Genomic DNA, 22,652 nt, shown 5'->3' on the forward strand with positions numbered 1-22,652 from the left:
CAGTGCAGGTATTATACACAGTGATATCACAGTACCTCATACAATATTGTCACAGTGCAGGTATTATACACACAGTGATATCACAGTACCTCATACAATATTGTCACAGTGCAGGTATTATACACAGTGATATCACAGTAATGCATACAATATTGTCACAGTGCAGGTATTATACACAGTGATATCACAGTACCTCATACAATATTGTCACAGTGCAGGTATTATACACAGTGATATCACAGTAACACATACAATATTGTCACAGTGCAGGTATTATACACACAGTGATATCACAGTAACACATACAATATTGTCACAGTACAGGTATTATACACAGTGATATCACAGTAACACATCCAATATTGTCACAGTACAGGTATTATACACACAGTGATATCACAGTAACACATACAATATTGTCACAGTACAGGTATTATACACACAGTGATATCACAGTAACACATACAATATTGTCACATTACAGGTATTATACACAGTGATATCACAGTAACACATACAATATTGTCACAGTACAGGTATTATACACAGTGATATCACAGTAACACATACAATATTGTCACAGTACAGGTATTATACACAGTGATATCACAGTAACACATACAATATTGTCACATTACAGGTATTATACACAGTGATATCACAGTACCTCATACAATATTGTCACAGTGCAGGTATTATACACAGTGATATCACAGTAATGCATACAATATTGTCACAGTGCAGGTATTATACACAGTGATATCACAGTAACATACAATATTGTCACAGTGCAGGTATTATACACAGTGATATCACAGTACCTCATACAATATTGTCACAGTGCAGGTATTATACACACAGTGATATCACAGTACCTCATACAATATTGTCACAGTGCAGGTATTATACACAGTGATATCACAGTACCTCATACAATATTGTCACAGTGCAGGTATTATACACAGTGATATCACAGTTATGCATCCGATATTGTCCCAGTTCAGAAATAGTACACACAGTAATGCATAAACTAATGTTACAATGTAGGTATAATACACACAGGAATAATACATACGGTAAGTTTACAGCAAAGGTTTAATACACACAGCAATATCCCATATAGCTTTCCCCCAAAAATGACAGATTTTCTTTAAAAGTCAGGCATCAGTGTCACCCGCACTTACCTGTTGGTACGGACAGGTAGTGTTGGTGACACTGATGACAAGGATACCTGGTCCCGTTCCATGCTGTGGTTCTCAGTCTATCCTCTTCGGTATCTTCTGGGCCCGACTTGGAGCATGGGCGGAGCTTAGCGATGTCACCACTGCTGTTTGCTTACAGTGGGACCCAGCAGACAACAGCAGGGGTGATGTCATGGAGCTCTGCCCATGCTCCAAGTTGGGCCCGGAGCTGAAAATACCACAGAGGATAGACTGAGAACCACAGCACGGAATGGGACCAGGTAAGTACCGTTGTCATCAGTGTCACCTGCACTACCTCTCTGTTTTGACAGGTAAGTGCGGGTGACACTGAAGTAAGATTTCCTTAAAGAAAAAGCAAACTCTGTATGCATCTTTCCTTTAATCTTTAATGATTAACACATACTATAAAAGTACCCCCTTACTCCACCCCCTTATGTTATTTTTTTTTTCCTACTGACTTAGGACAGGTGGATGCCATAGACCAGGGGTACTCAACTACTTTTAGTAGGGGTCCGCTTTTCCACGTCTGCCATCCAGTGAAGGTCTGAGCTAAACGCTAAGATCTGGTTCACACCCAGTGGCCACAGTGCCATGCCAGAAATAGGCGCTGCCTGTTGTAGAACATAATGAGAACTTAATAAGTCATAATTGTTCCCCAACTGCCACACACTTGGCCCCTGGCATAATACTGCTGCAAACACTGTGCCCCTGGTATAATACTGCCACACACTGTGCCCCTGAATATATTACTGCCACACACTGTGCCCCTGAATATATAACTGCCACATACTGTGCCCCTTGTATAATACTGTCACATGCTGTATACCTAAATAGAATGCTGCCAAAAACTGTGCCCCACATGATAATGCTGCCTCACACTGTGCCCTCCCCCCCAAATATTATATTGCCACTGTGCCCTGAAGCAAATTATACCTCTGTGTCTCTTTAAAACAATGAATAAGGTTCCCCCCCCCCTCCATATGAACTCTCCAGCTGTTGCAAAACTAAAACTGCCATCATGCAGACAGAAGAGCACAATGGCAGTTTTAGTTTTGAAACAACTGTAGAGTTAAAGGTTGGAAAATTCCTGTTCTACACATACTTCCAGGGCCGGACTGGGAGCAAAAATAGGTCCGAGCATATTAGACTATGCAGCCCATTTTATTATTTTTTTTTTTACGGTTGGTGTTGCAGAAGTCAGACACCCATTAAAATAAAATAGGCTGCATACTCTAAAATCACCTCAGTTTAACCCCTTAAGGACCGGGGTTTTTTCCGTTTTTGCATTTTCGTTTTTTGCTCCTTGCCTTTAAAAAATCATAACTCTTTCAATTTTGCACCTAAAAATCCATATGATGGCTTATTTTTTGCGCCACCAATTCTAATTTGTAATGACGTCAGTCATTTTGCCCAAAAATCTACGGTGAAACGGAAAAAAAAATCATTGTGCGACAAAATTGAAAAAAAAACGCAGTTTTGTAACTTTTGGGGGCTTCCGTTTCTACGTAGTACATTTTTCGGTAAAAATGACACCTTATCTTTATTCTGTAGGTCCATACGATTAAAATGATACCCTACTTATATAGGTTTGATTTTGTCGGACTTCTGGAAAAAATCATAACTACATGCAGGAAAATTAATACGTTTAAAATTGTCATCTTCTGACCCCTATAACTTTTTTATTTTTCCGTGTATGGGGCGGTATGAGGGCTCATTTTTTGCGCCGTGATCTGAAGTTTTTAACGGTACAATTTTTGCATTGATAGGACTTATTGATCGCTTTTTATTCATTTTTAAATTATATAAAAAGTGACCAAAAAAGCACTATTTTGGACTTTGGAATTTTTTTGCGCGCACGCCATTGACCGAGCGGTTTAATTAATGATATATTTTTATAATTCGGACATTTCCGCACGCGGTGATACCATATATGTTCATTTTTCTTTTTATTTACACTGTGTTTTTTTTTTTATTGGAAAAGGGGGGTGATTCAAACTTTTAATAGGGGAGGAGTTAAATGATATTTATTCACTTTTTTTTTTCACTTTTTTTTGCAGTGTTATAGGTCCCATAGGGACCTATAACACTGCACACACTGATCTTCTATGCTGATCACTGGTTTCTCATAAGAAACCAGTGATCAACGATTCTGCCGCATGACTGCTCATGCCTGGATCTCAGGCACTGAGCAGTCATTCGGCGATCGGACAGCGAGGAGGCAGGTAGGGGCCCTCCCGCTGTCCTGTCAGCTGTTCGGGATGCCGCGATTAGCCGCGGCTATCCCGAACAGCCCGACTGAGCTAGCCGGGAACTTTCGGTTTCACTTTTAGCCGCGCGGCTCAGCTCTGAGCGCGCGGCTAAAGGGTTAATAGCGCGCGGTGCCGCGATCGGCACTGCGCGCTATTAGAGGCGGGTCCCGGCTTCACTATGACGCCGGGCCCGCCGCGATATGACGCGGGGTTACTGTGTAACCCCGCGTTATATCAGGAGAGCAGGACCAAGGGCGTACCTGTACGCCCTTGGTCCTTAAGGGGTTAAGTTGCTCTCCAGCTGTTGCAAAGCCTCAGACATTGTGGGAGTTGTACTTTTGTAACAGTTGGACAACCACAGATTGGGGTACAGTGTCACCCATCATCACTGCAGAAATTGACTACAGCTCTGATGGGACAGTCAGGAGAATACACAATTGTATAATCACTCACAGGAGACATCTTCTCTGTTGTCTTTCCTTTTCTTCTTCATCTGGTCCTTGTCTTCTTTCAGCTCCATCTTCTCTGGTTTGACACCCTCACATCATTGGTTACTTTATTAGTAGATCCTCATCCTCTCTATAAAGGCAATAATCATTATAACCCTGCCAGACATCATGACCCCTAAAATAATACTGCCAGAAACTGTTTCTTCTGTTTGTCAGAATCCCAACCTAGTACTCCCCCAGACCCATTTTTCCCCTCCTCCTGCAGACCCCTAAGGGATTCTACACACTGTGGACATTAAGGGTATGTTCACACTGCGGAATTCCCGCAGAATTCCGTGAGCGGAATTTGCGAGTAGAATTCTGTGCTGTGAACATTATCATCAGTGTGAATGGGTTTTGCGCGAGACATGGCTTAGTCTTCTTCTGATGAGGAAGACAGCACCAGATACAGCCTTTAACATTGAGAAGGCACAAAGCCCTTTCTTTTAACCCGGTCAGAGGACCTGTAGAATGCCATGAGGGACACTGACAAGTCGACTGTAGCAGGTCGTCATGAACCTCATTCCTTGGCAAGTTCATTTTTCCTCTTATGAGAAAGAGCACCAGACTTAGCCTTTAACATTGAGAAAGTACCAAGCTCGTTCAAACTATCTTGTCACAAAACCTGTAGACCGCCCATAAGCATCTTGACAAGACCACTTTTAGGGGATCTAGGGCTTTCTAAGTAGACGTATCTATGATAGCTCTGATGCCCTCAAAATACAAGGCTCCTGTCATTAGGAGATAGTTTGAGCAAGAACTTCCTGGCAAGTGTCCCCAAAGTGGATGTGGCCATAGCCAACCTGTCTAAAAGGTCCATCCTATAATCTCAAGGTTCTCATGGACAAAAAAGGCCAAATTTGCCTTTCTGAGCGGTTACCAAACAGCTAGGTCAACCCAGCGTTTTGGCACACTGCCTTTGAGCATTACTTAAAGGGATACTCCCCTGGAAAACATTTTTTTTTTAAAGTCAACTGATGCCGGAAAGTTGAACAGATTTGTAAATTACATCTTAACCCTTCCAGCACTTATCAGCTGCTGTATGTTCCAGAGGAAGTTCTTTTCTTTTTGAATTTCCTTTCTGTCTGACCACAGTGCTCTCTACAGTAGCTGATAAGTACTGGAAGGATTAAGATTATAAGTAATTTACAAATCTGTTTAACTCTCTGGCACCCATTGATTTAAAAAAAGAAAATGTTTTCTTCTGACCACAGACCACAGACCACAGCGCAAAAATGAGCCCTCAAACATCACCGTATTCGAGAAAAAAAAAGTTATAGGGATCAGAAAAGGACAATTTTAAGCATACTTATTTTCGTACAAAAAGTTAAAAATTTTTTAAGGTTACATAGTTAGTACGGTCGAAAAAAGACATATGTCCATCAAGTTCAACCAGGGAATTAAGGGGTAGGGGTGTGGTGCGATATTGGGGAAGGGATGGGATTTTATATTTCTTCATAAGCATTAATGTTATTTTGTTCCAGGAATGTATCTAATCCTGTTTTAAAGCTGTTAATTTTTCCTGCTGTGACCAGTTCCTGAGGTAGACTGTTCCATAAGTTCACAGTTCTCATGGTAAAGAAGGCGTGTCGCCCCTTGAGACTAAACTTTTTCTTCTCCAGACGGAGGGAGTGCCCCCTCGTCCTTTGGGGGGGTTAACCTGGAACAGTTTTTCTCCATATTTTTTGTATGGGCCATTAATATACTTATATACGTTTATCATATCCCCCCTTAAACGTCTCTTCTCAAGACTAAACAATTGTAACTCCTTTAATCGCTCCTCATAGCTAAGATGTTCCATGCCTCATATTAGTTTAGTCGCACGTCTCTGCACCCTTTCCAACTCCGCAGTGTCCCTTTTATGTACAGGAGACCAAAACTGAACAGCATATTCCAGGTGAGGCCGTACCAATGCTTTATAAAGGGGGAGTATTATGTCCCTGCCCCTCGAGTCCATGCCTCTTTTTATACATGACAATATCCTGCCGGCTTTGGAAGCAGCAGCCTGACATTGCATGCTATTCTGTAGTCTGTGATCTACAAGTACACCCAGATCCTTCTCTACCAGTGACTCTGCCAGTTTAATCCCCCCTAAGACATACGATGCATGCATGTTCTTAGTACCCAGATGCATAACTTTACATTTATCCACATTGAACCTCATTTGCCAAGTGGATGCCCAGACACTTAGTCTATCCAAGTCATCTTGTAACTTATACACATCCTGTATAGACTGTACCGTGCTACAAAGCTTGGTGTCATCTGCAAAGATAGAAACAGAGCTGTTAATACCATCCTCTATATCATTGATAAATAATTTAAACAACAGCGGTCCCAGTACAGAACCTTGGGGTACACCACTAATTACCGGGGACCAATCAGAGTACGAATCATTGACCACCACTCTCTGGGTACGATCCATGAGCCAGTGTTCAATCCAGTTACAAACTAAAATTTCCAAAGCCAAAGACCTTAACTTACTTGTCAGACGTCTATGAGGGACAGTATCAAACGCTTTAGCAAAATCCAGAAACACTATATCCACAGCCATTCCTCTGTCAAGGCCTCTACTCACCTCTTCATAAAAGCAAATTAGATTGGTTTGACAACTTCTATCCTTAGTAAACCCATGCTGGCTATCACTCATAATACAATTATCCCCTATGTATTCCTGTATGTAATCCCTTATAAGTCCTTCAAACAATTTACCCACAATGCACGTTAAAATCAAATTAAAAATGTGTATTTCTGGACCATTTAAAGGTGTACCCCTTTAAGCCCACAGTGACTTTCCATTTGACCCCACGCCTTGTTGCTAGCAAGGTGCAAAAGTGTCTAAAAAGTCTCTCAGGGTGCGTTCCCACACGGAGTATATGCAACGTATTTCACGCTGCGCAAAATTTACGGCAGCAGCAGGAAATACGCTGCGTATTCCTCGCTCACTATACACACAGGGCTTTCCGGCGGCAGCCCTATGTGTGCAGTGAGTTTTGGAGGCGGAGCCACGCGTCACAGTAACGCCAGCACACAGCCCCGCCTCTAAAACTCACTACACACATAGAGCTGCCGCCGCAAAGCCCTATGTGTATAGTGAGCGAGGAATACGCAGTGTATTTCCCACTGCTGCCGTAAATTTTGTGCAGCGTGAAATACGCTGCGTATACGCCAGGTGGGAAAGCACCCTCAAACACATAAAGAAACCTGGTGCAAGTCATGGAAATCCAGTTTTATGGTGCAGGCAGTTTTATTTACGGCCCCCAGAATGCCTCTTCATCTTCTGTTGGCTTGACTTAAGATTTTTTCTTTAGGCTCCTTAACTTTTGTAAATTTTTATACCTGCAAATAGAATGCAGATTGTGCGAACTACAACTCCCAGCATAAGTGCACAATTGCAAGTCAGTCCCGGATGGATTGTATCCCTCCAGCATTAATCCTGGCTGTCACTGTAGAGTAAATATTGTTGTAGCAATGCATACGTGATCGCACGCAGAGCCGCAGCGTGCCATATGCTGTGCTCCGCCAGTGCAGCCTAGCTGTTTAACATTCTCTAGCTGCATCAGAATTATGGTAATGTGAGGACGCATTGTACGACTACTCTTAGTATCCATTATTGTGGGCCATTAATTGGCTGTCAGGATAAGGAGCAGAAAGCGTTCTTCGTGAGCAGAAGTGACTATAACAGCTGGCCGCACGTCTTTATTGGCGGAGGGTGTTGCTAGGCAGAACTGCATCTTACTTGGAAGAATTCTACAGTAGATCCACCTTGTGGTGTATTTTAGGTGAGCGTTGAATAATTGTACGATACGCATATGTTTTTCTTTCCCTTGTAGTAGTTGCCGCACACTATGATTAAATATTTTATTATTCTGCTATACCTTTTATATTCTCTGTAGGGTTGGGCCATGTAGCAGGATGTGCAGCGTTTGTATATCTGGGGATCAGGGCAGCAAAAAATAAAGGTATTAATGACTTAATAAAATATCCAGGTGAAAACTATATTAATATACAAGGAGGGCAGCATAGCTTTCAACTGGAACATTCTTTACTGTAGCTGGATTCTTTTACAGTCAAAGTTATATGATCACAATCACTGTAAATAAAGTTTATTTTTTGTCGTTTTACAGTTTTCCATTCAGCTCAGGTCAAAAGTTTTGATCGACCAGGGTTTCAGTGTTGCGACCTCCTCCTCCGTCACGCACCTGGGACTATAAAGCGAGCTCAGGAGCTGATTTCACTGATCAATGCTATGAGTATAAGCAATCAAAGTATTCCCTATTAAAGGGGTATTCCGGGTTTATACATCTTATCCCCTATCCAAAGGATGGGGGATAAGATGTATGATCGCAAGGGTACCGCTGCTGGGGACCCCCACCATCTCAGTGCAGCCCCTGGAATTCTGTGTCGGGTGCTGCTTCCAAGACGGGGATGTCACATTCACACCCCCTCATGATGTCACGCCATGCCCCCTCCATTCATGACTATGGGAGGGGGCATGACGGCCACCACGCCCCCTCCCATAGACATGGCATTACATCACGAGGGGGCGTGACTCTGACATCACTTCCCCATCTCAGAAGCAGCACCCGACACAGAATGCCGGGGGCTGCACTGAGATCGTGGGGGTCCCCAGCGCCGGGACCCCCACGATCATACATCTTATCCCCTATCCTTTTGGATAGGGGATAAGATGATTCAACTTGGAATACCCCTTTAATGCCCCCTAGAGGACTTAAAATGTGAAAATAAAATAAATAAATAGTCCCCTCCCCTATTGAATATTAAAATCACCCCCTTCCTATTTTTCAAAGAAAAGAATGTAAACAAAAAAATAAACATATTTGGTATCACAATGTGGGGAATTATCTGAACTATTAAAATATCAAGCTTATGATGTATTATGTGATATGGTTAGATACATTATTTTACATGCTATACAGTACACAAATGCTTTCTTCTCAACATTTCCATAAATCAGTTTGCTAGTTTCTCAGGGTCATTTGAAGGACATGATTTGTTTTTTTTCTCTGTTTATTAAAGTTTACAAATTTTTCCATAACAAAATACGGTGCACTTCAGTCGAAAAAAGGAGAATGAAGGACATTATTTATAGGTGCTCTACATCATTGTGCCGTATAGTAATGGCTGCTCCATTAGACATGAAAATGAAGCGTTGGTTATGTGGTTTTTTCACTATACTGCAGACTGAAGGCTGTGATTCAGAGAACAAGTATTTGTATTAATTTATATTTTATTTATTTTTTAGTGTTAAAGGGGTACTCCGGTGGAAAACTTTTTTTTTTTTTTTCTTTATCAACTGGTGCCAGAAAGTTAAACAGATTTGTAAATTACTTCTGTTAAAAAATCTTATTCCTTCCAGTACTTATTAGCTGCTGAATACTACAGAGGAAATTCTTTTCTTTTTGGAACACAGAGCTGTCTGCTGACATCACGAGCACAGTGCTCTCTGCTGACATCTCTGTCCATTTTAAGAACTGTCCAGAGCAGCATATGTTTTCTATGAGGATTTTCTCCTACTCTGGACAGTTCTTAAAATGGACAGAGGTGTCAGCAGAGAGCACTGTGGTCATGATGTTAGCAAAGAACTCTGTGTTCCAAAAAGAAAATAATTTTTCTCTGTAGTATTCAGCAGTTAATAAGTACTGGAAGGATTAAGATTTTATAATAGAAGTAATGTTCAAATCTTTTTTAATAGAAGTCATTTTCAAATCTGTTTAACTTTAAAGTTTTCCACCAGAGTACCCCTTTAAATCATTTTAGTGACACAGGGCGAGATTTATCCAGAGGAAAAGTTGCCCAGTCACCCATAGCAACCAATCAGATCGCTTCTTTCATTTTGCAGAGGCCTTGTTAAAAATGAAAGAAGTGATCTGATTGGTTGTTATGGGCAACTGGGCAACTTTTCCTCTGGACAGGTTTTGATAAATCTCCCCCAGAATGCTCTCTAACAATGTGTCACTGTTGCCCATAGTAACCATTGTCACATGACTGGTATGAGTTTTAGATATATTATTGAATGAAATGGTAGAATGTGTCTGTATTGTGGGCATCACGTCTGTGTACGCAGAAGTCAAAGCCTTTTTTCAAGATCCTGAAGCACTTGGCAATAGGGCAGCTGGGGTTAAAAAGGAATGCCCCATTATTAGATATATTTATTGTAAAAAACATAAGAAATAAGCAGTTTGCCATTTACTTGCTATGAAAAATTGTCCATGTGAAGAGTTACGCCATTTATTGCTCCCTCTGATGTTCAAAGTGTATAACAATCTGCAAATCTGCTTGATGGGCTGAGTGCTCACTCACTCCTCCACTCACTCCTCCACTCAGATCTCTGCATACAGATCATCGGTCACTGGTGTTTGTCAGGGAAGGACCAGAACCCCTGCAGTAGCATTGCAGTATAGCTGAGAAGACTGCTACTCCGGGGAAAATAGGAAGGGACTATATTGTAAGCCAGTGTTTCCTAACCAGGGTGCCTCCAGCTGTTGCAAAACTACAATTCCCAGCATGCCCGGACAGCCGCTGGCTGTCTGTCTGTATTGTTTGTCTGTATTGGAACTAAACCAAAAAAAGAAAAAAAGCAAATTGGACATAATGTCACATCAAACTCCAAAATGGTCTGGACACCCTTTGGAAAAAAATAACTGAAATCAGTCTCTTCCTATAACCATCAATAAGCTTCTTACACCTCTCAGTCGGAATGTTGGACCTCTCTCCCTTTGCAAACTGCTCCAGGGCTCTCTTATTGGAAGGGCGCCTTTTCCCAACAGCAATTATAAAATCTCTCCACAGGTGTTCAATGGGATTTAGATCTGGACTCATTGCTGGCCACATCAGAAATCTCCAGCACTTTGTTGCCATCCATTTCTGGGTGCTTTTTGATGTATGTTTGGGGTCATTGTCCTGCTGGAAGACCCAAGTTCTGGGACACAAACCCAGCTTTCTGACACTGGGCTGTACATTGCGACCCAAAATCCATTGGTAATCCTCAGATTTCACGATACATGGAACACATTCAAAGCACCCAGTGCCAGAGGCAGCAAAACAACCCCAAAACATCATTGACCCTCCACCATATTTCACTATAGGTACTGTGTTCTTTTCTTTGTAGGTCTCATTCCATTTTCGGTAAACAGTAGAGTTATGTGCTTTACCAAAAAGCTCTATCTTAGTCTCATCTGTCCACAAGACGTTTTTCCAGAAGGATTTTGGCTTACTCAAGTTCATTTTGGCAAAATGTAGTCTTGCTTTTTTATGTCTATGTGTCAGCAGTGGGGTCCTCCTGGGTCTCCTGCCATAGCGTTTCATTTCATTTAAATGTCGACAGATAGTTCGTGCTGACACTGATGCTCCCCTGAGCGGGCAGGACAGCTTGAATATCTTTGGAACTTGTTTGGGGCTGCTTATCCACCATCCGCTTGCGTTGACACCTTTCATCAATTTTTCTCTTCAGTCCATGCCCAGGTAGATTAGCTACAGTGCCATGAGTTGCAAACTTCTTGATAATGTTACACACTGTGGACAAAGGCAAATCTAGATCTCTGGAGATGGTCTTGTAACCTTGAGATTGTTGATATGTTTTCCCAATTTTGGTTCTCAAGTCCTCAGACAGTTCTTTTCTGCTCTTTCTGTTGTCCATGCTTAGTGTGGCACACACAGACACACAATGCAAAGACTAAGTGAACTTCTCTCCTTTTTATCTGCTTTTAGGTGTGACTTTTATATTGCCCACACCGGTTACTTGCCCCAGGTGAGTATAAAGGAGCATCACATGCTCAAAATAATCTTGTTTTTCCACAATTTTGGAAGAGTGGCAATAATTTTGTCCAGACCTTTTTCGGAGTTTGGTGTGACATTATGTCCAATTAGCTTTTTTTCCTCCCTTTTTTGGTCTAGTTCCAATATACACAAAGGGAATAAACATGTGTATAGCAAAACATGTGTTACTGCAATCCTTTTCTGTGAGAAATACTTAATTTTCCTGAAAAATGTCAGGGGTGCCAACATTTACGGCCATGACTGTATACTTTCTTTAATGAGAAAGTGTTTTTTATGTTGGGTGGTCTTGAAGACCCTAAATGAATCTTCTCCTTTTAACACCATATAATTGTCCACTGATTAACATGTCAATATGTGTTAAAAGTGTCAGAATACTGTGCATAGAGATACAGTTCAATAGATACATTCAGAAATTGGGTTCACTCTAGGGCGAGCTTGCTGCATACAGTTTTGGCTTTAATGAATAGACAGTAAGGGCTTAAAGGGGTATTCCGGGCAAAAACATTTTATCCCCTATCGGCCGTCACGCCCCCTCCCATAGACACGTCACGTCCCCAGTCCTGGAAACCCGGAGGTTTCCGAGACTGGAGATTGAGCACCTGCATAGAATGCGGGTGCTGCAGGGAGATCGCGGGGGGGGGGTCTCAGCAGCGGGCCCCCCGCTATCAGCCATTTTATCCCCTATCCTTTGGATAGGGGATAAAATGTTTTTGCCCGGAATACCCCTTTAAGCTCCTTCTAATGTGGAAAACATGGTAAAATGGTGTGGAAACTGATTAGATGGTAGTAATGCATAAAATTCCTAAATTAAAGAGGTTATATATCTATGTGATGTGTATGGCCTGTACTCTGAATAGGTCATGAGTATTAGATCAGCCAGGGTCTGACTCCAGGTACCCCGCCAATCAGTTTGTAGAGGCCATAGTTACTATGGTAATGTTATAGGCTCTTAAAGGGACACTGGCAAACAACGCACTTTACCTGGTAAAAAGCAACGGAAGCGGCCTCCTGCCTTCTGAACAATACCCCGGCATTGCCGAAGAATGAGAAGACTCCTCCATTGCTCAGAATTTTTTTTTTGCATAGGAACAGCTGAATGGATTTTTTCCAGGTAAAGTGCTTTTTAATTATCATCACTCGCACTATTAACCAGTGTATTCAGATTAGTACGGTACTGCAGTGTGGTCCAGTTCACTTGAATAGGACAATTACTGTATATACTCGAGTATAAGCCGAGTTTTTCAGCACTATTTTTTGTGCTGAAAACACCCCCCTCGGCTTATACTCGAGTGAACTCTCCGCCCTCAGTGGTCTTCAACCTGCGGACCTCCAGATGTTTCAAAACTACAAGGCTGTCCGGGCATGCTGGGAGTTGTAGTTTTGAAACATCTGGAGGTCCGCAGGTTGAAGACCACTGCGACCTTCGTCATCATCCAGACCAGACCATCCATCCAGACCATCCATCCAGATGACGGGGATGATGACAGGCGGTGATGATGAAGGGGGGATGATGACAGGGTAATGATGAAGGGGGGGGATGATGACAGGGTAATGATGAAGGGGGGATAATGACAGGGTGATGATGATGAGGGTGTTAATGACGGGGGTCTGGATGATGACAGGGGGGATGATGTATTTCCCACCCTAGGCTTATAGTCAATAACTTTTCCTGGTTTTTTGGTGTGAAATTAGGGGCTTTGGCTTATATTCGGGTCGGCTTATACGAGTATATACGGTACTAAACGTATGGAAATGCAAGTACAAGCAACAGTAAGTAATAATGATGCTCCTGTGAGTGCCAGGGCCCCTCTAAAGAGCTGACCAGCAGGGATACCAGTAGTACAGTATATATTATATAATATACAGTAGATGGCCTAGGACACGGGTGTCAAACACAAGGCCCGCGGGCCCGCCAGACCTCGTCATGTGACCCGCGTAGCCACCGTCGGCCGCCAGTCTTCACCTTTTTTTCTCGTTTTTTGTTTTTTTTTTAAGTTTTTTTTTTTTTTTTTTGACACAAGAAAGCCGCTTCTTCAGCGCATGTGCGTCAGCCTACAAGCCAGAGAACGTCTGCCCTCTAGCGATCCTCCTTCGGTCCTCCTGGTCCTCCGCCTCTATGGTTGTACGCACGGGACGTCAGTGACGTCCCGTGCGTACAACCATAGAGAGTATGGTGTACAACCATACAACCGCCTCTTCAGCGCATGTGCGTCAGCCTACAAGCCAGAGAACGTCTGCCCTCTAGCGATCCTCCTTCGGTCCTCCTGGTCCTCCGCCTATATGGTTGTACGCACGGGACGTCAGTGACGTCCCGTGCGTACAACCATAGAGAGTGACGTCCCGTGCGTACAACCATAGGGAGGACCAGGAGGACGGCACGATCATCGCAGGATGCGCGTCGGCCGGGGCCTGTTAAGTGACCGGCGGCGCGTTATCTTCTTCAGTGTTCCGATCATCGCTCGACCGGTCCTGGCACCTACTGCTATGGTCCATAGGCCATAGCAGTAGATTGTGACCCCGGGCCGGAGGAGCGGTGACCGGATCACAGTGGGGGCAGCACACAGACATACAGCCTCCAGCCATACACTGTATATGGCTGGAGGCTGTATGTCTGTGGGGAGGGAGGGAGGGGGGGTGCTGCCAACCTAATGTGGGGGGAACTATACTGCCAACTAATGTGGGGGAACATGCTGCCTATCTAATGTGGGGGGGAACTATACTGCCTACCTAATGTGGGGGGAACTATACTGCCAACCTAATGTGGGGGAACATGCTGCCTACTAATGTGGGGGAACATGCTGCCTACCTAATGTGGGGGGGAACTATACTGCCTACCTAATGTGGGGGGAACTATACTGCCAACCCTATGTGGGGGAACATGCTGCCAACTAATGTTGGGGAACATGCTGCCTACCTAATGTGGGGGGAACTATACTGCCTACCTAATGTGGGGGGAACTATACTGCCAACCTAATGTGGGGGAACATGCTGCCTACTAATGTGGGGGAACATGCTGCCTACCTAATGTGGGGGGAACTATATCGCCTACCTAATGTGGGGGGAACTATACTGCCAACCTAATGTGGGGGGAATTATACTGCCAACCTAATGTGGGGGGAACTATACTGCCAACCTAATGTGGGGGGGGAACTATACTGCCAACCTAATGTGGGGGAACATGCTGCCTACCTAATGTGGGGGGAACTATACTGCCAACCTAATGTGGGGGAACATGCTGCCTACTAATGTGGGTGGAACATGCTACCTACCTAATGTGGGGGGGAACTACAAGGTACTGTACATTGCGGTAGGAGGGGTAGTCTTATATGGCGAGTATATCCCAAACTCTACATTTTAACTTTAAAAGTTGGGGGTCGTCTTATACACCCAGTCATCTTATACGCCGGCATATACGGTATGTGTGGTGGGGGGGGGGGGGGGTGAGGGGTCCTACAGATACAAACGGCCCTTTGAGGGTGACCAAACTGCTGATGCGGCCCCCGATGAATTTGAGTTTGACACCCCTGGCCTAGGATAAGTCATCCATTTAAATTGGCTACATGTTTTGGTACTGGATCAGTGCCGGCTCAAGGCCATAATACATGTATAGCAAACATCAGGGATTTAAATGCATAATAGGACAGAGGAAATGACATTGTAAGATGGGGTCACAGGTCATAACATTGCAGAATGGGAAAAAAAATGATGTGTAGTAGACAAACAGTACATGCAACCAGAATGCTAATAGGGAAGCTACGGAAGCTGTAGTGGACCTAAATTGAGCAACTGTCAGAGCAAATAAGGACAGTTCTGGTATGCGCTGAAGGAGATAGCCGTTTGGTAACTATGACAACCGGAACACTTGTGAGCAAAGAACAGAAGCCAGAATGGAACTACTGCGGAGTTGTCTGAAGCTGAAAATAGATATGGGGACAAAATAGGGCAACGAGCAAGAAATTTGTGGTGACTGTACCTAAGACTGTAGTGGCAGGGCTCCAAAAGGGGGTTATTAGACATCACTACACGCAGATAGCATTATAGAACATGAACACTGTAGTAATTCATTGTGCATTACATATACAATGCACAGGTTATTGAGAAAGCAGTTTCTATTGCCTGGTTTAGTCCATGAGGGTGACAGCATGGTATTAAAAAAAAAAACAAAGGCCACCTGCTCTTTCAGATTTTTGAATCTGCTCTGAGCCTCTACGGGAATTTGTTTTATTGGTAAATGGGTATGAAGTCACATATTAGTTACTGCTGTACAGTACAATGTAATGATGAAGATGGATGATATATTTGGAGCTGGATTCTATCGAGAAACAAAATAAATGTCCCGGTCTTATGTATTATATTGTGGCAACAGTTGCAGCATCCCTTTCCTTACTTATAGAATCCAGGTAATAAAGGAACCATATTTAGAGGTTTTACAATATGATCCTTGAACAATGAGCATGTTTCGCATTATATGTGGTTATTTTAAATTATACCGTATGCCATCATTACATTGATAAGTTTGGCGCATTCACAGAATGACCAGACAGGGCAAACTTGGACAAAGTTTAGACCAGCTGTCAATTGGCTTGGTTATTGGACAAATGCCGCTTCCAGATGTTAGCTTTGGCATTTTTCCTCTTTTAGACTTCTGTTGGGTGAAATAAAAGTCAGGAAAAACACATGTATGATTTGTGACGGATGCTAGAGTCACCCTACCTACTTGGATGGACTTTAGGATATCACGATTTGTACCCCTCAGTTTTTGTTGTCCAGTGACATAAAGCCGAGAGTTAAAATACTTTTATTTACTGTTTTCATACACTTTCTGTGCACAATACACCTTTTGCACTCAAGGCACTGAATAGGGAGAGCCAATTACCTTTGTTGGATTATCTCCCAGACTATCTGTCACCTGTATTTCCTTTATTGGATTATCTCCCAGACTACCTGTCACCTGTATTACCTTTGTTGGATTATCTCACAGACTACCTGTCACCTGTATTGTATTTACTGACCCTTCCCCTGTGATGTCCTTCCTATAAAAGAAGACACTTGTTCCACAATAAACAGTTCTGATTTTATACCTTAAGACTGGTGTTGCCTGGTTCTTTGGGTACAAGGATGCAATAATCTCTAGTTCTGCCTGGGAATATTGCCTGGGTTAGGCTGGGGCTTGTCATCCGGAAGGAGAAGTCACTTTTGGCAGAGTCAGTCCATCACAAGTGGTGGCAACGGTGGGATCTGACTTCTCCAGGATCGACACTGAGACCAGCCCAGCTGGGGGAGATACAGCCGCTGGCTTGACCCCGGTCTCAGCAACTTACCCTGGCGAGGAAGAGCCTGTAAGGATGGAGGATTTCCGAAGAGAGGTGCAATGGTTCCTGGGCCTCTTCAAAGATCCTCCACGAGAGAGTGTGAACAGGGTCCTTACCCAGCTGACACAACTCCGTATAGCGAAGCTGCAGTATGCCATGGAAGAGATGTCCATGCAAGAGAGAGAGCCTTAATTTGCTTGCAGATTTGGGAAGTTGTTCTTGAGGAGTTGGTGGGAAGCCGAGCACAAGTCCTGCCCACCCCAGAACAGCGCTTCAGGGAACAGGTCCACTTGCGGTTTCGCTACCTCAGAGAGCAACCCACGGGCAGTGAAATGGTTGAGTTGCACAGATTGGTGCCGAAAGAAATGGAGCTCGAGGCTCATTACCGTGCCCTGTACTGGTGGGCAAGCTGCAGGCAGTCGGAGCTAAACACAGCCTGTTCTCCGGAAGGGACAGACTTCGGTTGGCCTGGTCTATTGTGGGATGCATTCGAGGAGCGGTACGACTTTGGCCGTACCGAGGCATACAGACTCTGGGACATCCAGGACAAGCGGAGAGAGATGCTGCCGCAGTCGGAGGTGCCAGACCTGGAACCAGATCTATCTTGGCTGACGTATCAGGAATGGTACCTCGAGGAAGACTACCTGTCCTTGTTTGAGGGGGATTTCTACGATCACGAGCCATGTACAGCAGAGGAAACCAGCACAGATGAGATGGCTGGTCTCTGTCTTCCCCTTCCCCTGGATTGCACACCGGACCGTGACGCTCTAGCAGTATCCGGTTAGGACACCAGGGTGGAAGCCCTGGCATTATAGCGGAGTTCTGCTACACTATGTCCAGCATCAGACACCAGTGCCAGCTCTACAGCTACAGAGGGGTCAGTGATCCCTGTACCAGTCCGCCCTGGATCGCAGGCAGTTGGCCTGGATCCACAGAGACTGTTTAACAGCACAGGAGCAAGCACAGACGGTGCGGCTCCCCAGATGGAGAATTTTACGCCAGGAGATGGAGCGGTCTGCTCATCTCCCCAGCGCAAGAGGTTGCAACCAGATGAGGAGGCAGTTGACCTCCCTCTCCACCTACTGAGCACAGCCCCGGCTGAAGCGCCGGCTTCAGGGCAGAGTCCTACTATACTCTGCTCAACAACGAATACTGCAGCTACAGAGGGAACCGTGATCCCTACACTGGTACAGCCGGGATCGCAGGCAGTCGGCCTGGATCCCCAGCGGCTGTTTAACGGTACTGGTGAAAGCACAGTTGGTGCAGCTCCCCCGCTGCAGAATTCCATATTGGGAGATGGAGTGGTCGGTTTACCTCCCCAGTGCCAGACATTGCAAACAGGTGAGAAGGCAGTCGACCTTCCTCTCCACCTAGTGATCACTTCTCCGGCTGAAGTGCCAGCATCAAGGCAGAGTTTTGCTACAATCTGCCTAGCACTGAAGACTGCCAGCAGGTCTGCAGTTACAGATGGGACTGTGGCCCCTGCATCGGTCCAGTCAGGATCCCAGACGGTTGATCCGGATCCCCAGCGGCTGTGGAACAGTACAGGGGTTGGCACAGTTGGTGCGGCTCCTCAGTGGCAGATATTGCAACCGAGTGAGGAAGCAGTCAGCCCCCTGCCCCTTCAACTGGTGACAGATGGAGTTTTCCTTTGGGAAATGTTGCTTGGGAGGGGCTCGGAAGCTAGCCTCCTTCCCACAGACTACAGGCCAGGCCAGGCCTTCCACCTCCCCTGGCCGGGGAGGGGGGGGAAGTCAGAAACATTTTCTGAGGGGAGCCCCAGTAAGCTTCATACAGGGTTTGCTGGTGTTGGATTACATTGTTGCCGCACACCCCAAACAAGAAGAGGACCAGGACAACTGGGTCTGGTGGTTGAAGCCCGGACAGCCCCAAGTGAATCCGTTGGGATCGCACCGGGTCTGCTGTTTTAAAAGGGGGAGCACTGTGACGGATCCTAGAGTCACCCTACCTACTTGGATGGACTTTAGGACATCACTATTTGTACCCCCCAGTTTATGTTGTCCAGTGACATAAAGCTCAGAGTTAAAATACTTTTATTTACTGTTTTCATACACTTTCTGTGCACAATACACCTTTTGCACTCAAGGCACTGAATAGGGAGAGCCAATTACCTTTGTTGGATAATCTCCCAGACTGTCACCTGTATTGCCTTTATTGGATTATCTCCCAGACTACCAGTCACCTGTATTACCTTTGTTGGATTATCTCCCAGACTACTTGTCACCTGTATTGTCTTTACTGACCCTTCCCCTGTGATGTCCTTCCTATAAAAGAAGACACTTGTTCCACAATAAACAGTTCTGATTTTATACCTGAAGACTGGTGTTGCCTGGTTCTTTAGGTACAAGGATGCAATAATCTCTAGTTCTGCCTGGGGATATTGCCTGGGATATGCTGGGGCTTGTCATCCGGAAGGAGAAGTCACTTTTGGCGGAGTCAGTCCGTCACATGGCTGATATGTGGGAGGGAGAAAAGTGTCCTCACACTTGCAAACAAGGAATCATGGGACTTGTAGTTGGAGAGAGGGAACTCCAAAAGGAAGTAGCCATTTCACAAATAGATAGTAGCAATGTTATGGGAGACTCAGAATACAGCCACTTAGCTTCAAGACAAGCACAGATCCTACCTAAGCATGTCCATTACTGTCTGGCAGGTCAGTTCTGTTAACCCATTTACACCACACCATGTTTATATTGGTCACCAGGGATGGCCTGTCACACTCTGTGACTGATTTACATGTACACAGGAGCATGACTGATATACAGTACACAGCAGTCTATCCCTGAAGTTTAACCCCTTACATAGAACAAGCATAATACACTGTTATACAAAAGTATTACGTGACCTGCAACAAAATGTTAAAATTTTTTAAGTGCTGTTTTACTATGCTGTTACATAAGTATTGCTGTGTGTTATGGGAGCAATAACATAACTGCACAGTTAATTCCCCTAGAAAAGGAATAATAAATAATAATAATAATAATAATAAAGGAAATGTGAACAAAGTTAAATAAAATGTTCAAAAATATAATTATGTAATAAAAAATGTGGTCATTTAATCTGTTCCAGAAATGCTGTTTTAAAAAAAAGCCACATTTGTTTTGCTTGTTCTTTAAAAAGTTGCAATAAAAATTGCAATAAAAATAGCAAAAAACTATCAAAAAGTCATATGTAATCCAAAATACTATGGCACCAAAGAAAATGTTAACTAATCCTGAAAAGAATCAAGGCCCAGAATATGATGACATAAAAACAAAATGATTCAAAAAGTTTTTCTAGTACTGTAGTAAAAACTAAGTAGTAAGTAGTAAAACAAAACTCATACAGAATTTATATTGGCATAATCCTACTGATCCTTGGAATAAAGATGACTTGCCATTTATGTTGCACAGTGAATACAATAAAAACAAGACCAAAAAATTGCAAGGAGTATTTGATTTTTTTTTTCTTGAACTGTGCTTAGAGCGCAGTTTAATAGAAAAAAATACCTATACTTACCCCCCTCACTGCCCCGCCACACTCCACTTTTATGTGTTTGTGTCACACTAGGACCTGCAGTGTTCCATCTCAGCCTTGACTGGCTGATCAGGACGGCATAGTGTTGTGGGGCATCGATGCTGATATAGCAGGCGTGGCAGGGGAGGTAAGGAGGTAAGTATAGGGTTTTTCAATTTAACTGTACCCTAAGCCCAGTAAAATAGAAAAAAAAAACTCACTGAAATATGCCTTTATTGTTTTCAGAGAGCAGAGAAAAAGACGTATAGATAGGATTGCTGTTACAGGAAGAACGAGACATTGAAATTTCCTTGCTGTAAATATAGTGAATGCTTTGAAGATCCCAGCGCCAGATTCCTCATTATCAATATTTAACCATAAAAGCAGAAAATTGTGTCATCCAAGCCTCGCAGCCATCTCATAATACTGTTGCGTGGCTGAGCTCTTTGGAAACTGAAAGGTCTTCTTCAAAGAATTTTGAAGACAATTGCGGTGTGTTCTAGCTCTCTGGTGTGCACAATGCAGATTGGGGAATTTAAAGGCTCATGTTGCTTGGAGTTGACGTCTGGTCTATATGCAGGCTGTGTTCGCTAAGGATAATAATTGTCTTGCGTAGGACGAATTCCTAATCTTCTTAGTGACCAACTGCTTAACACTTAAATGTGAATGTGTCATGAGACTTGTTCCGTATGGTTTAATGACATCTTTTAGATGCCCTTTAGTAGTACTTATAATATTAAGATTATCAAAAGCATATAATGGGAGTACAGAAGTCATTTGGCTTCTGTGTGCTCACTGAGGATTCATTGCAGCATTGTTAAAAGACTTAACCAGCACAGTTTTTACACCTCTGTACCAATATTCCCCCCGAAAAAATCACATTTGCAATATTCTTGTCTTACTACCATATATACTCGAGTATAAGCTGACCCGAATATAAGCCGAGGCCCCTAATTTCACCCCAAAAACCTAGGAAAGGTTATTGACTCGACTATAAGCCTAGGATGGGAAATACATCATCCCCCCCATGTCATCATCCACACCCCCGTCATCATCACCCCCATCATCATCACCCCCATCATCATCACCCCCGTCATCATCACCCCCGTCATCATCACCCCCCGTCATCATCACCCCCCGTCATCATCACCCCCCGTCATCATCACCCCCCGTCATCATCACCCCCCGTCATCATCACCCCCCGTCATCATCACCCCCGTCATCATCACCCCCGTCATCATCACCCCCGTCATCATCACCCCCGTCATCATCACCCCCGTCATCATCACCCCCGTCATCATCACCCCCGTCATCATCACCCCCGTCATCATCACCCCCGTCATCATCACCCCCGTCATCATCACCCCCCTTCATCATCACCCCCCTTCATCATCACCGCCTGTCAATCCCTTCTTCAGTGGTCTTCAACCTGTGGACCACTGCGGCCTTCGTCATCATCCAGAACCCATTTTAGTTTTCTACTCACCTCCCCTCGGTGGGAAGGAAGGGTGAGCTGGTCCGGGCCATCTATGCTGCAGGGGCCGTCCAGTGGGGAGGGTTAGTGGTTCCGGGCTGTCCATTTTCACCGGGGGGCCCTCTTCTCCGCTCCGCTGACGTTGCCTTGATGACGACGCACAGGGACATTCATGCGCAGGGACGTCCCTGTGCGTCGTCGTCAAGGCAACGTCACTAGGCCGGGGCCTGCCCGGAGCGGAGAAGAGGGCCTCCCGGTGAAAATGGATAGCCTGGAACAACTAACCCTCCCCACCGGATGGTCCCTGCAGCATAAATGGCCCGGACCAACTCACCCTTCCTTCCCAATGAGGGGAGGTGAGTAGAAAACTAAAGGGGGGTCTGGATGATGACGAAGGCCGCAGTGGTCTTCAACCTGCGGACCTCCAGATGTTTAAAAACTACAACTCCCAGCATGCCCGGACAGCCAATGGCTGTCCGGGCATGCTGGGAGTTGTAGTTTTGCAACATCTGGAGGTCCGCAGGTTGAAGACTACTGAGAAGGGATTGACAGGCAGAGATTACACTCGAGTATAAGCCGAGGGGGGCGTTTTCAGCACGAAAAATCGTGCTGAA

At 44.4% G+C, this 22,652-nt stretch overlaps 1 protein-coding gene across 1 annotated transcript in view; it reads left to right on the plus strand.

Annotated features, from left to right (window-relative positions):
• Positions 1 to 22,652, plus strand: part of LOC130358828 (electroneutral sodium bicarbonate exchanger 1) — a 223,036-nt gene that overhangs the window by 23,959 nt on the left and 176,425 nt on the right. The window lies entirely within an intron of this gene.

Source organism: Hyla sarda, chromosome 2 (assembly GCF_029499605.1).
Source record: "Hyla sarda isolate aHylSar1 chromosome 2, aHylSar1.hap1, whole genome shotgun sequence".
In the NCBI taxonomy this organism is placed as follows: Eukaryota; Metazoa; Chordata; class Amphibia; order Anura; family Hylidae; genus Hyla; species Hyla sarda.